The sequence below is a fragment of the Ostrea edulis genome, chromosome 9 (genome assembly GCF_947568905.1).
Source record: "Ostrea edulis chromosome 9, xbOstEdul1.1, whole genome shotgun sequence".
Classification (NCBI taxonomy): domain Eukaryota; kingdom Metazoa; phylum Mollusca; class Bivalvia; order Ostreida; family Ostreidae; genus Ostrea; species Ostrea edulis.
The window spans coordinates 23,979,593-23,994,386 of NC_079172.1; the positions used below are offsets into that span (position 1 = coordinate 23,979,593).

Consider the following 14,794-nt stretch of genomic DNA (forward strand, 5'->3'; position numbering starts at 1 on the left):
TCGTGGAAATGGAGACATGGGACACGATTAATTTCATAAGCAATCGAGTCTTATTAGAGTCAAGAATTATAATCTAAATTATCTTTTAACAATATTGAATCTTTCATCAAAATATTCTAGGCATTACTTATAAAAATATTTCAATATCAAATTAGTTTCGCAATAGGCACGTTTCGAGTTCATCCGGAACACCCGGGATTTTTCGCATTTAGCCACGCCGATCACGTGACATGAACTAAATGTTCAGCAGGGGTACTTCCGGTTGATATTGTTTACTCTAGTAACAAAATTGTCTTTAACAAAATATGCATTTTGTGGCACGAAAGGTTGCAATTCAGATAATGGAAAGAAAGGGGTGTATATCTACTTTGGATGATGTTAAAGTTCACCCTTTCCCAAACCTGGAAAAAAATGTCCACGCAGAGGAAACGATGGCGTCATTTGTTTAGAAAACCACGAGTAGCAGAACAGTGCAGAAAATTAGAGCGATTACTACATTCCGTAAAAGCTGATCCAACACAGAAGCATCCCTGTTCTAGCCATTTCACCATATGAAAGGCGAAGATAACAAACAGTGATCCAAGTTTTAAGAAAACCAAGAGGTTTGTACTGCCCTTTACAAATAGATACTGCGCGACATTAAAATAGGCCTAGTTGATACCCTTATCTACATAGACTTGAGCAATGTATGCATTTTACAATGGTGATCATGTGGCACTAAATCGATAGTAGATTATCATACATAAGAGAATTTACACTTCGAACTCATGGTTTAGGCTCATAGGTAATTTCGGGGGGGGGGGGCATATAATTATAATATTGGGGGATCTATTCTTACAAATCTAGATTAGGATTTGCAATAATCATTCATCCAAGCTCCATACAGATAGTTCATTTACTTCCAAATAAATTTCAATTCATATCAAAGAACTCTCATTTATCTTTGCTCCAACTTGACCAAGCAGTGTGCTTTGTATACATCAGAAATTACATGTTCATGTATGTACACTTCCACTCATATTTATGTGCTCTCCCACTTCTCATTTAGTAAGAAAAATGAGCATGGTTTTCTTTCTTCATAATCTATTCAACATATATACACAGGTTGATAACAATGACTGTACTCCTTATGTTGACTGGAATTATTGATTGGTATGCAGTAAAACAGCTGAAGGAAAGTTCAACTATTAATTCATTTCAGCCTGGTAAGAATCAATATCCTTTTGTGTATTATACACCTGCAATTCTTTTCTTTTGCTGCTTCAAATCTTGTGTATTTGAAATTTTAATTCTGATATTTTGGTATTATTATAGGTAGTCTGGCAGTATTATAGGTAATCTGGCAGTAATGGCATGACATCATGAGAGCTAATCAACATGGTTAATGATGTATAGAGACACTGTCTGAAGACCTCGAGGGAAAGGCAAGGAAAATGGATGATCCACTTCCTATATCCCTGTAAAAAAGAGGAAGGATACCACAATATTGACGATAAATTATTGTCAATTCAAGAAGCAAAGTTGTGAAAATGCAAAAATAATAATTAATGTATTTGTTAGAAAAATATCGTTAACTGCATATATATTTCTTGAACTTATTCAGGAATACATCAGATGTAGTCATTCATATTAAAACTGAATCTATGAATTTTCATAACTTTTATCAATAAACTTTACTATATTTATTTTGCATGTATCTAATTTCCCTAATACATTGTACTCATGGAAGTTTGCTTGCATTCAATGATCTGACATGAATTCGAAAATGTGTAATGTGTATATTTCATCACAAGAGCCCACCTGGGCACTAAGCATGTGTCATGTATAAAGCAGACTCAAACAAGATCTACCAACATAATATTTTAATGAACACAAATGGTCTTAGATACTTTTTTTTCTCTGCAATATATGGCATTAAACAGCATTATTTTTTTTCTCAATTTTGTTAATATATACAAGTCAATTAACTTTCCCCAAACTTTTGATGCATATAATGGATTTTCTCTGTACTGCTACATCTATGTGCGCAGAATGGAAATGATGTCACTAACAGGAATATACCTTAATCATGAGCAGATATATTTTGTTCAATGATAACAATTTGAGCAATGATCACAAATACTCATGACATTGGAATTATGAAAACTCCTTGAAATGCATGTATCTACTAGAGTTACTTTCATACTAAAAATTCTTCTTATTAAATGAGTCACTTATAAATGAAAGACTTGTGACGCAAGTATTAGTTGATAAATAATATTTTTCAAATATCAATGTTTAAATTAGGGAGGATATAATTTATAACTTAGTAGATATGATTAAATTATTCTCACCCATATAACATTCTTCTTTTGTCTTGGTCATTTTTGGTCGCATATATCGCATTCTGTTGTGTCTTTGATGAGTATGATGATCATTTATGTAGAAATATACCATAGCTTTGACATAATCAGCATGGTCAGTCATTCACAGATGATACCACTGTCCTGTCCATAGTTTAATAGCAAACCATTCAGACCAACATGACCAAGCAGGTCATATATGTACACCATCACATCACCTGCAAGATATATATCTGGTTTTACAAGCATGCATGTATAGAACAAAATATTTAAAGTTCAAAATTGCTTCATTTATTTTGTGAAATCTTTAGGTACATGAACAGCTCCAATACAATCTCTATATTAAGCTATAAGAAAGAGTTTCTCAAATCAGCATGAAATGATTTAATTATGAATGAGGATCAACAAAATAATGGATATTAGGCAATTCAAGTTTACATAGTGTAAAATCTGTGGAAACGAGGGGGTTATTTATATTTGGTTTCTTTTACATCATATATGAAAACAATTTTTTTTTTTATAAAATTGTTACAGAAAATCAAAATAAGTAAAATTCAAAAGGCTTTCCACAAATTATGACATTGTTAAATTTGTTTTAGAAAAAAACAAAACAAAAAGCTGTCCGGGTCTAGTTTTGCACTCGGAAAAATGCAGCGAAATATTTGTGAGATTTTACACCCGCATTAGGAATGAACGAATACATTGTATACATTGCCCAACCCCTCATTTCCACAGAAGTCAGTACTGGACACGATGTCGGCTTTATGAATCACTTTAAGACATTGTGTTTTGTTTAAACATATACAACGTTCTACAAAAAATAGTAACTATTTTGATTTACCTATTTGGTAGGTTTCATCGAGTCTAATACGTTCTTTTCATGTCCCACTATGGCTACTACTGTACTAATAGGGCCTAGGGTTCCTAGACAGGCCTTCTGCATAGACCTGCAAGTTACACTGCAACATCGTCGTCTTGTCTAAGTCTTCCGTTGAATTTGACCAATGGTAGCTTATCAAACGTTGACAAACAAATACGTACCTCCATACATCCCAAACAAATACATTTAATATGCGAAGTGTTGGTAAACAACGAGAAACCGGAAGTAACCCTGCTGAACATTTTTGAAGCGGCGTGACTAAACACGGAATAAAAACCGTGTTCCGGAGGAACTCGAAACACGGCTACTCAACTTTACCGATAAGCGATAGATTTCCAGCAACCTGACAATTTTGTACTGTACATATGTACAGAATAGGCGCCTGGGTCAAGGATATTGCACTGAAACCTATATGTAAACGATGGAGGAAATTCGAACCACGAACAGATATTTTTCTTCAATCTACATATATGATGTCTCTTTTAACATTGTTTTTATGTTTATTGTTTATTGTTAGGAAGCTTAACTACAGTTTACCATAGAACACTAATTTATCCACGTTTTAAAAAATGTCTTACTCCACTGATTCACAATGTTTGAAAATATTAGAGACACCATTAGATTCAAGAGAAATATTTATTCGTGGTTCAAATTTCCTCCATATTTTACATATAGGTTACAGTGCAATAATTTAATTCTTATTGTATCCTTGTTTCTGATTGGTCAAATTCCAATTGAGGAACGCAAGTTATTTTTGTATAACCTGGTTTGGTATGGGGACACACCCCCTTGACAACCAGATGTCGGAACTATTTTTTTTCCCCTCTCTCTAAATTTACATCGCAGCACTGTTTTCAGCCTTCTATGGAATAGAAAGTCAACGTGCACAATAAGATACTTCGGTTTGATACACATGTTGTTTTCTCGTTGTCAATATTAGCATCTACTTACGCAAATCACTGCTGTAAAACATCTTTCTCTGTATGTATAGTCGAATAATAGATTAAAACAAAGATATTATATTCGAATTAATGATTTGCCAAGTAAGCATTGCCTTGTTCATTTTGAAATACATTTCTCACTGGGGGAAAAGAAGGGGGGTGCGTTGTTTCATTCCTTGATTCGTCTTTCAACAAAGCAAACAAAAATTCATACGTCACATTTTATCACATGACGTCAGACACATTGACATGTGGATGCTATTTGTTACTTGCTTACATATTTTCTTGTGTCGGATTTACTATTAGCGACAACATTGCATACAAGGGTAAGTTTTCATTTAGTAGAAGTTTTCACAGAGTTGAAAGCCGTAAATTATTGCATTTTCTGATATTTGAAGATTTATTTTGGGTAGGTCTAAACAATGCAATTTCCCGTATTTTCTCAATCTGTCGGATATGAGCAACTTCAAAGTCGATCTCTATCTCTAAAGGGCAGCGAAATACGCATTACATGGATAGTCTACACATATTTTCTATCATGATAAACTTCACTTTCGATACAATATTTTGATAAATGGCTAGGCTCCGTAGCAAACTTCCACCAGAGTTCGTTTGCTCACAAACCAAACTCTTCCACTTAGGCATTATGGGATAGCGATTTCTTAGGCCGCGTATACTGTGACGTCACTGTAGAATAACGAAAAAACATAACGTCAAACGTAAACAACTTTCAAAACCAAACTTCCACCAGAGTTCGTTTGCTCACAAACCAAACTCTTCCACTTAGGCATTATGGGATAGCGATTTCTTAGGCCGCGTATACTGTGACGTCACTGTAGAATGACGAAAAAACATAACGTCAAACGTAAACAACTTTCAAAACAAGAACGTAAAAATCCAAACTTCCACCAGAGTTCGTTTGCTCTATTCGTAGGTGACGTAATGAGGCCTCGACGGGGAGTTTGCGTAAAAATCAAGTTCATTACTTTACACAATAATTTGAACAGAGTCTCCCTACTTTTTAATGATCTTTTGATCATTTTATGTTTAAAATAAAATCCATACTTTTATATTAATGCTCTTAATATCAATATTTTCAAACTTTTAACTGCGAACTACCTCTTTAGTGTTATTTGCCTACGTGATAATCGCGGACTCACAATATACAAATCTGTATATTGTGCTGCGTCACATAGGAGAGGTCTATTCGTAGGTGACGTAATGAGGCCTCGATGGGGAGTTTGGGCTCCGTAGAACTAAGATTAAAGATGGCGACCTTTGGCTTCGCAGCTAGACGCTTCGTGTCGCTGTTGCTAAGTAAATCATTGCGCGGCTTGGTTGACTTGTATTTTTCCGAGTGTATATACATTTTGATAAACGAAGGTTAGCATCTTTGTCTCTTGCATTAAATTAATATGTATACGGTGTGACCGTTGGACCGAGCGAAGCATGTAATGGTCATTGGAGTGTCCCAAGTGGTAATCATAATTCCGTTAAGTACGGTAGATTATGATTCATTTAAAAAAATATATTTTTAATGAAATTTTCCTTGCGCTAAAAACCCTGTAAGATCTCAATATTCAAGAGTTTTATATGGGGAGAACAGTTTTACAGGATCCGCCTATTCATTGAACGCGGGAAATAAAACGCAAGGTGACGTCAACTGTGCATTGTGACGTCACATTTAGCCTCGACTTTTTTCTCTTTTTCAAAGCAAACAATAATACATTCCGTATGCAATGAAAAAGGCCGTTAAAAAACTAAACAAAATTAATCAATAAAATCAAAATGGTAAAAAAGTAACCGTAATTTTATCGTATATTCTTATTCAAAGAAACCCATGAACTCGTTCATCTATTTAGTCGTATTACGGTTTTATATGTAATTATTTGCTAAAACCTGTTATAATGATAATCATACTATTCACTTTGAACAAACTGAGTGTTTAAATTACGAATTGCAGTCAGAGTCTTCTATTATTGGCATTCAAAATAAAACACGAATAACTGTTGAAGCAGGTAATGAAAAAATAAATGGCGGCGCCCATATGGATCACGAAAATTTCAGTGAACGTATATAGAGATTATCTCTTTCTTTTGCTGATTTTGACTTTTTTCTTTTGCATACGTGTTACCTTTAGAGCCTTCCTTCGCGGACGGGCCTTCGACCCGTCCGAGCTTCGCTCGGTATAAGGAATGACTTTAATTCTGGGGCAAGTTATACGAGTATAACCTGGTTTGGGTCAGTTTACGCTTTATAATCCGCGAAAGCGTAGACTGACCCAAACCAGGTTATACTCGTATAACTTGCCCCAGGATTAAAGTCATTCCTTAAATATCCTTGACCCAGGCGCCCATTCTGTACATATGTTACTTTTTATTTATTCATTATCTCTTTGTTACTGTTTGTCTTATATATTTGTACTTTCATGTCTCATGTGAGGCCAAAACGTGAAATAAAAGTTTCAAAGAATTACAGTAAGTCAAGTTAGTTATGTAAATGATTTACAAAACAAATTATATACATCTAAGATAACATAAATAATTAAGATATGTAAATATTTGTACTTTGTGTAAATTCTTAGAATACATACAAAATGTAATATGTCTAGACTTTTGTTAATGGTAATCGTCGGAGTTGTAAAAAATACTACATTACGTCCTCTAAAAAATGCTCTTCAGGACTCGCCTATTAGACGGACATAGGCTTGTATATACGGTAACACATCGATCGTGAAGTCGATGCTGCCCAATTTAATGAGAGTAAGTGTAGCTTAAGAATATCTGATGAAATCTAATATTATATAACCAGAAAGCCAGTTTGTGAATTAACCAATCAGATGAAACCTAATATTACATAATCAGAAAGCCAGTTTGTAAATTAACCAACTTCACTACATTGAGATCTAGGCTATCGAGAAATCATGAACAAGGCTAGTTGTCTTCGGCGCGTCCGCGAGTCACAATTTTTCTGAAGAAATTTTATCGCTTAGTTTTAATTACAGGGGCTAAGCCCTTTTTGGGCCCGAACTCTGTGATACCATAAATATAGAAAGGGGTCTAACTCTGACACAGATAAAAAAAAACTAACCACTCGCTTCAAATGCCTAAAAAATCTTAAACTAGGTAAGCTATGCGTAATTTGTCGTTTTCCTTTCAAAGATTAATGTTTTAACTACATGCATGCCAAATTTCAAGTCACTGGTTCTTAAAATAACGAAGATATACATCATCGTTCTCTCGATTTCACTTGTTCATTTTTACTAGGACATTTACCGGTCTAGGACACGGAGTCGTTTCTCGCCTATGACAGCAACGAAATTCAGACTAGTATGGAAGATTTCGGACCTGTCAATTAAAATTCACATCAATTATATACTACTTACTTCCTCATATTTTCATAATGTTCTTCGTGTAGATGTTACACGACTTATTTTTCCTCAGCAGCATCAACTGTTGACAAGATCTGCCATTTTAATACCCGAAATGTCTAAAACTTTAAAGAAGGGGAAAATGGGTAATAATAATCTAAAGGAAATAGAATAAACAAAAACAAAAAATTAAAAAAGCCAAGAAATAATGTTCGATTTCCTTCTCTAAGTGCAATATCACAAGAATAATGTTTTGATCAGTTTTAAGGTATTTGAGATTTTAAGTCTATCGGGTATTTAGTGCGTTCATTAAAACGACAGCTTTAAGCATTGAGAAAAACTGTTATTTTAGTATATTTATTGGGAATTTGAGCTTTGATTTCCTATATTTTTCATTACTAGATAATCAAAAAGTACAGCATTGGAGTCGAGCGGATTAACATGCCTGCTCACGAAATTAAGAAAAACCTTTCAATGTTGGTTTGTGGCCATCGTCTGTTCATTAAAAAAAACCTTTCTGTAAAGAGTTTCTAACACATTTACGTTACAAAGATATGGCCCAGTGATTAGTTGGGATAGTAGGAACCAGATTGATTGATTGATTGTATCTTGCTTAATGTCCCTCTCAAGAAATTTTCACGCACATGGAGACGTCACCAATAACGTTGAAAGGCTTCAAATGTAGGCCTATGCTCGGCGCTTACGGACATTGAACATTGAGGATTCTTTAGCGTGCCACACCTACTGTGACACGGTACATCCGTTTTTAAGGCGAGTGACATTTACACCTGATGCCGAGCATTTGACAGTTCGTCACTACCCGTTTTAACGACTTAGGTCTGTTGCGGTCGAGATTCGAACCCCGACCTTCCGTATGCGGGGCGAACTCTCTACCTATAAACCACCGCGCCGGTAGGATAGAGCAGCTAGCAGACATAACTGTAACTTGTCAATGCAGTATGCATGAAGCCTTCTGTTATCCAATTGTTGGTTTACAGTTCAACATGGGACCACAATTTGGACTATGGATTTATGATTAACTTATTTCTTTGTGAGAACAGAAATGGGTCTTGTCTTCATTGGGTCTATAATTTTAAGCACAACGAATAATATCTGAACACGTGCATAAAGATGAGAATCGACCCCTTTAGAAAATATGAATATTTCTACTGTTAGTACAAATTGGTCAACTGCAAGGTCACGCATTTGTACATTAAATATATTCATAAATGGCTTATTGAAAGATTCAACTGTTGTGATGTTGTATCCTTGGGAATATAAACACTTAAGGTATTGAATTGCCAGTAATTTATCTCTGGTGGTTGAACCTCATAAAATTGCTATGAGGTGAGACAGCGGAAAAGCTTCAAAGGTAACCTAGTTTCTCATCTTTTTCCACGTGCTAGTTATATTTGTATCAGATATTTTTGGTATTTATTTGTTTCTAATGATTTAGGTACTTGGCTAATTGTAAAACTGAATTAAAATAAGAACTTTTCAGTGTTATGAAATATGTGGCCTCATAAGGAACCACTAATTAGAATATACAATACTTATAGACAAATGGTATTGATTTTTGCTTTTAATGAGATTGAATGCAGCATGATATTAAGAACACTGTCAAGATACATTGTAGGTTGTATAGACCAACCAGTCATTCTGTAATATTGTCATATTGAAAATGTTTAACTTATATGTATTCTAAACTTAATGGTAAAGTAAATATTAGCTTTAGAATTCAGATCTGTTTTCAATGATTCCAGAGCCAATTTAATATTCATTTTAGTCTATCGATCCTTAAAATATTTTCAGGGCCAGTTTCCTCAGTAGTCCCATTTCTGAATCATACATGCCATTACGAAACGAATACAAAACCCCCTAGTATATCACTGCTTGTTTTCGACATGTTTTTTCCTTCAGAACTTAACATTTCGTCTTATTAGGTATTAGGTATATATTAGACCCACTGCCCTATCGTGCTTGTAGTAAGAGGTAAACAAGGCAGGATCACATCGCTCGAAGGATAAATGGGGCTAACAGCTCTACTTATAAAATGCGCTAGTAACAGAAGTTTCGATGACAAGGCACCAATACATTTACTTGGGTAAGGAAGAGTACCCATCCCGGAGACTTATGATGCGGTGCAGTGCAAGCTGAAAGGCTGACCCCCTTCCTCACACCCAGGACAACGACGAGAGTAGCCACGTAAAATATCTGGACAATGTATGAAATAGGAAAAATCGTCATTCAAGTAACAAGAGAGAGAGAATCAAAGTACTTAAAGTACTCGTGGGAGTTGAACATTGTGGAAATTCAGTTAGAACAGATAGCACTAGAAGGGTAGGGGGATAAATGACTGAATATTATCATGATTTTAGATACAAATCAATTGTTGTTGTTTTTCAAAGCGTTACAACAGCAAACATGGATAATGGAAGGCCCATGGGCCACAACGCTCCTCGAGTAACTGAAGTCGTGTTGTTGTTTTCTAGAATTTCACCCCTTTATATTCTCATAAAAAATGTGACCACATATTATGGCCCAAACATTCAAATCAATATGGTTTTCAATGCCTTGCAGTTATGAAGAAGTTTTTCCCCTGTATATATACATTCAAGTTTAATCCTAGTTTTAGCTAATTCTAAGGATTCATTACTTGAAAAGGTAGTCCAATATGCTAAACTGTCACCTGAGTATACTACAGTCCTGTAGAGGATCAATGGAATGGTAAATAATTGTATAATAACTCAAAATAAATGAAATGCAAAAAAATTAAAAACTGTCCGGCATCGGAAATGCACAAGCCGAGTTGCGCAAGGAATGGGCATAGAGGGAACCGGCAGAAAAGTTTGCAAGAATTATCAAGCAGGGAGCAAAATTTTGCGTACATAAATTTCAGCCGACTTAAATCCTTTGTGACCTTGACCTTTAACCCTTGACCAAAATCAATAGGCTTCTTTGTCTCATCAAGGGCGATAATCCATCTAAGTTTAATTGAGATCCTATAATTTGTTAAAAAATCAATGTGCAGAAAACAAAATTTTCTCCAAATTTCAGTCTATTTATAGCCACTGTGACTTTGACCTTTGACCTTGTGACTCCAGAATCGATAGGCTTCCTGGTCTTACTGAGGGTGACAATCCATCTAAGTTTGATTGAGATCGTATGATTCGTTCAAGAGCTATGGTGCGGAAAACAAAATTTTCTCCAAATTTCAGTCTATTTATAGCCACTGTGACCTTGACCTTTGACCTAGTGACCCCAGAATCGATAGGCTTCCTCATCTTACTGAGGGTGACAATCCTTCTAAGTTTGAATGAGATCCTATAATTTGCTCAAGAGCTATGGTGCGGAAATGAAATGTTGATGCGTGCCCGCCCCAAGGCACTTCATCAGATCATGAGCCGAGTTCGACTTCATCGCAACTCCCCTAAAAATGAAACACTAGTCAAATAATGTTATTTATTGCCAAGGTATTTGGGATATTATACTGTGGCTCAAACAGGGGGTGAATGAACCTGACAGAATGGGAAGAATATAGTGGAATCAGACTTGTGATGTTGAATAAACTATACATGTACAAGATCCATAACTATTTTTTTTTTTTCAGTTTGTGAGGGAGAATCCTCATGTCTCTTTCATCTGTAGACAAATAAACAATGTGTTTTGACCAGAGCAATTTCCAATCCTTTTTGCAGCATAAATTCAACATTGTGACAACTGGGTTAAACTTTGATAGTGAAGTCATACATGGCAGCACCTTATCCCATGCTCTTAAAATTTCTGTTTGACACACACTCATGACATCCACTTAAACATTACAGAGTGCAGCAAAATCTCATTGTAATAGGGGATTCAAAATGGATAACTGGTACAAAATATGGTACATACTATTAAAAAAGGATAATGAATTTGACATACTGATGTCTTGGAAAAGGAAATTCTGACATCGGGGCTCTAAGCGTTTTCAAACATTGTCATTTGATAAAAGTGTTCTACATTTTTAAAAATAGAGATTAATATGTCTTTACATACATAGGTGAGAAAGTTTCCATTATTCCTAGCCGAGACATACCATGTATGCACAAAAAATTCATAAACAAATATCACACTACTCACGTAGAAAATGTGGACCTTACCGTCATCAAGCGCAGCGAAACACGCCATTTCGAGATTTTCGTCGACGAAAGCTCGGTAACAGTAATGAATAAGGTACACTCATTTTGTATCTATTTTGTGACTTTCTTTATTAAAAGACACAGTTCTCTAATGTGTAACGTGCAATTACTACGTAATTTAATAACTTGAAGCATGAAGCAGTTTCACTTTGCAACCGGATATAAGAAATTTTATTTCGTATTCCGATCCCAATAGAAAGTTGTTGACTGGGAATGACGTGTTTTAATTCAATATACATGTAACATCAAGCATTTTTTATATCACATTAAAAAAAACCAAATATATACACATACGCAATGTTGTAGAGTTATTTCTTGTAAATTTTCTGAGGTTTCGCACCATATTCGATATTTCGCGCCACGGTGTCAATAGGTCTTGTGTGCAGATGTCGTTCGTTTCCCTATCAATGTTTATAGGTGACGCTGCGCTACAAACGACAATTTTCAACTTTATCTTTTATTTTTCTATGTATGTCAGTATCAATTTGATCGAAATCCTGTATTCAAATTGATTTGAATACAATATCATTGCATTTCCTTACATGTCAATAATCAAAATTAGATTAATTCAGAAAAGTTACATGGATTATTTAATGGCGGATGTTTATAAAAGTTTATGTTGATTTACCTAGGAGTAAATCAGCTGACACAGAACCCCCGCTGACGACCACTATACAAATCAATACAAATTACTGCGCAGAAAAGTGCGTGATGACCCAGGGAGATTGAACATAGTTCAACTCCCAAAAAACCATACAAGATCAGAGTGCTAGGACTTGGTGAGATAAGCTGGCTACAGTTAGGACAGCTGCGACTCTCGTTTGCAAACTAGCTGCTGTACTTGGAACAAATAGAGGACCCCTTTCCACTGGAGGTGTGACACTGAAGCTGACACATCTGTTAACTCTTGCATCACCACAGCCAAGTTTACCGCCATGAACAATGGCATTAGGCTGAACATCATCCAGTGCTCTGCTCCCACCAATGATGCGGAAGAAAGGAAGAAATATTACTTCTACCATTAACTATAGGCAATCACAGACAAAAGACTAGCAAAGAACATAACCATTGTAATGGGACATTTCAATGCCAAGGGACAACACGCGTTACGAGGACATCGTGGGGACATAGGGAATGGGGCAGATGAGATTGGTAAGCGCTTTGTAGATCCGTGTGCCCTGAACCAGGAGAAAGCATCTTCCCACACAAACACATTCACAAAGCCACACATTGATCCAATCACATCATAGAGAATCAGATTGACCTTATTTGCATTACGCCAAGTTCAGATCATGATGGGATGTACGAGTGATTAGAGGTGGTCACATGTCATCAGACCACCGCCTTCTTAAGACAATAAATTCACCAACGTTAACAAAACAGGAACAAGGTAAAAGATTCGACTGTAAAACAAGCAAAAGCCGCATTTTAGGTCCCAGCGGCTAAAAGAGCTGATAGAAGACTGTGAGACGGACATCAAGACTTAGCGGGAGCACAAGAAACTCGGGTACGTCACTTGTGAATACATGTAGTTCCTTGGTAAAAAGAAGACACAGCACGAAAGGATGTCGGTCAACGATATCCACCAGCTGAAAACGCACACACACACACACAGACACACACACACAGAAAATACTACACACACACACACACACACACACACACACACACACACACACACACACACAGAGAGAGAGAGAAAATACTACACTAAACACGAGCCAAACGAGAGTAGCCAAGGCAAATGCACAGAAAGAGCACACATTAGCGGACGGAAAAGTAAAGATGCACAACAAGAAGGAATAGAGTGACTACACTGACGACATTGCCAGTAAACAGAGGCAGCAGTCGAACAGGGGAATATGTACCGAATGATCAGTAAGCTGACGGGAAAGTTTCAGTAAATAAACAAGCAATTGAAGGACAAGGACGAGAACCCACTGACAACTGAGGAACAGCTGAAACGATGGGTAGAACACTTCTGGGATCTACTGAACCGCCTCACCCCTAATACACCATTATATCCCACTCTCAGAGACAGAACTGCATCTCAGCTGCGACAAACCATAAAAAGGCAGAGATCAAAAATGCGATCATGATTCTGCAAAGTGTGGAGACTGCAGGGATGGCTGGATGAGAAGCCAGTAGAAACCATTACATCAGACAAAGAGACAGCTGTCAGCATACTATACAGACTCTTCAAGATCTGGGAGGAGATAACTGCCCACTTGAAAGACGGAATCGCTATCTAGATGCTAAAGAAAGGAAACATCAGAGACCGCAGCAACTGCCGAGTGGTCATGTCCCTTTCAACGCCAGGTAAAGTTCCCAACATGGTTTGACTGGAGAGGAAGAGGGAGGCTGTCGATCCCAAGCTCCAAGATCAGCAGGCAGACTTCGGACACAACAAATCCTGTCTCAACCAGATCGCCAGTCTGCATATCGGCGTGAAACAGTCACTGTATTAGAACTCTCATCTCCTCATCAACCTCATAGATTATGAAAAGGCATTCGATAGTGTGAACAGAGAAATTCTGCTGATGTATTTTGGAGTCCTCGAGGAGATAATCTCCCTCATCCGCTGCACCTACCAGGACATGTGTTGCTGAATTGCTTATGCTGACCAGCTGTTCAAAAGCTTCGAGGTGACGACTGGAGGTCGACAAGGTTGCAGGCTGCCGCCATTCATCCTGCACATGAACTGGATCATGGAAACTACTACAACAGGCGGGGAAAACAGTATACAGTGGATATTCTGGATACAGCTAAACTTTGCTGACCACATGACGCTCATGTTGTTTAAAGACGGCTCACCTGGAGACCACATCAGTTGTGGAGGTGTTTATGACCTAGCTTTATGCCCAGTTTAAAGGTTCACATGCAGTGATTTTAAAACCTTTTCTCAAAAGAGTATATTCATTGATTGTGTATTATTGAACGCTCCTCTCGAGAATATTTCACTGATGTGGAGACGTCGCCATTGCAAGTGAAGGGCTGCAAAATTTAGGTCTATACTCGGCGCTTACGGCATTTGAGCAGGGAGGATCTTTATCGTACCATACCTGCTGTGACACTGGACCTCG

The 14,794-nt window shown here is 36.7% G+C and overlaps 2 long non-coding RNA genes across 2 annotated transcripts; one reads left to right on the forward strand and one right to left on the reverse strand.

Annotated features, from left to right (window-relative positions):
- Positions 1 to 306: 306 nt before the first annotated feature.
- LOC130050105 (uncharacterized) lies at positions 307 to 1,652 on the forward strand. The gene is made up of 3 exons (XR_008798503.1): positions 307 to 602; positions 1,105 to 1,205; positions 1,315 to 1,652. It is a non-coding gene; the product is annotated as an uncharacterized LOC130050105 (long non-coding RNA).
- LOC125659872 (uncharacterized) lies at positions 1,067 to 3,445 on the reverse strand. Its single transcript, XR_008798502.1, has 2 exons — positions 3,184 to 3,445; positions 1,067 to 2,560 (listed from the first exon to the last, which is right to left on the reverse strand). It is a non-coding gene; the product is annotated as an uncharacterized LOC125659872 (long non-coding RNA).
- Between the last annotated feature and the right edge of the window lie 11,349 nt (positions 3,446 to 14,794).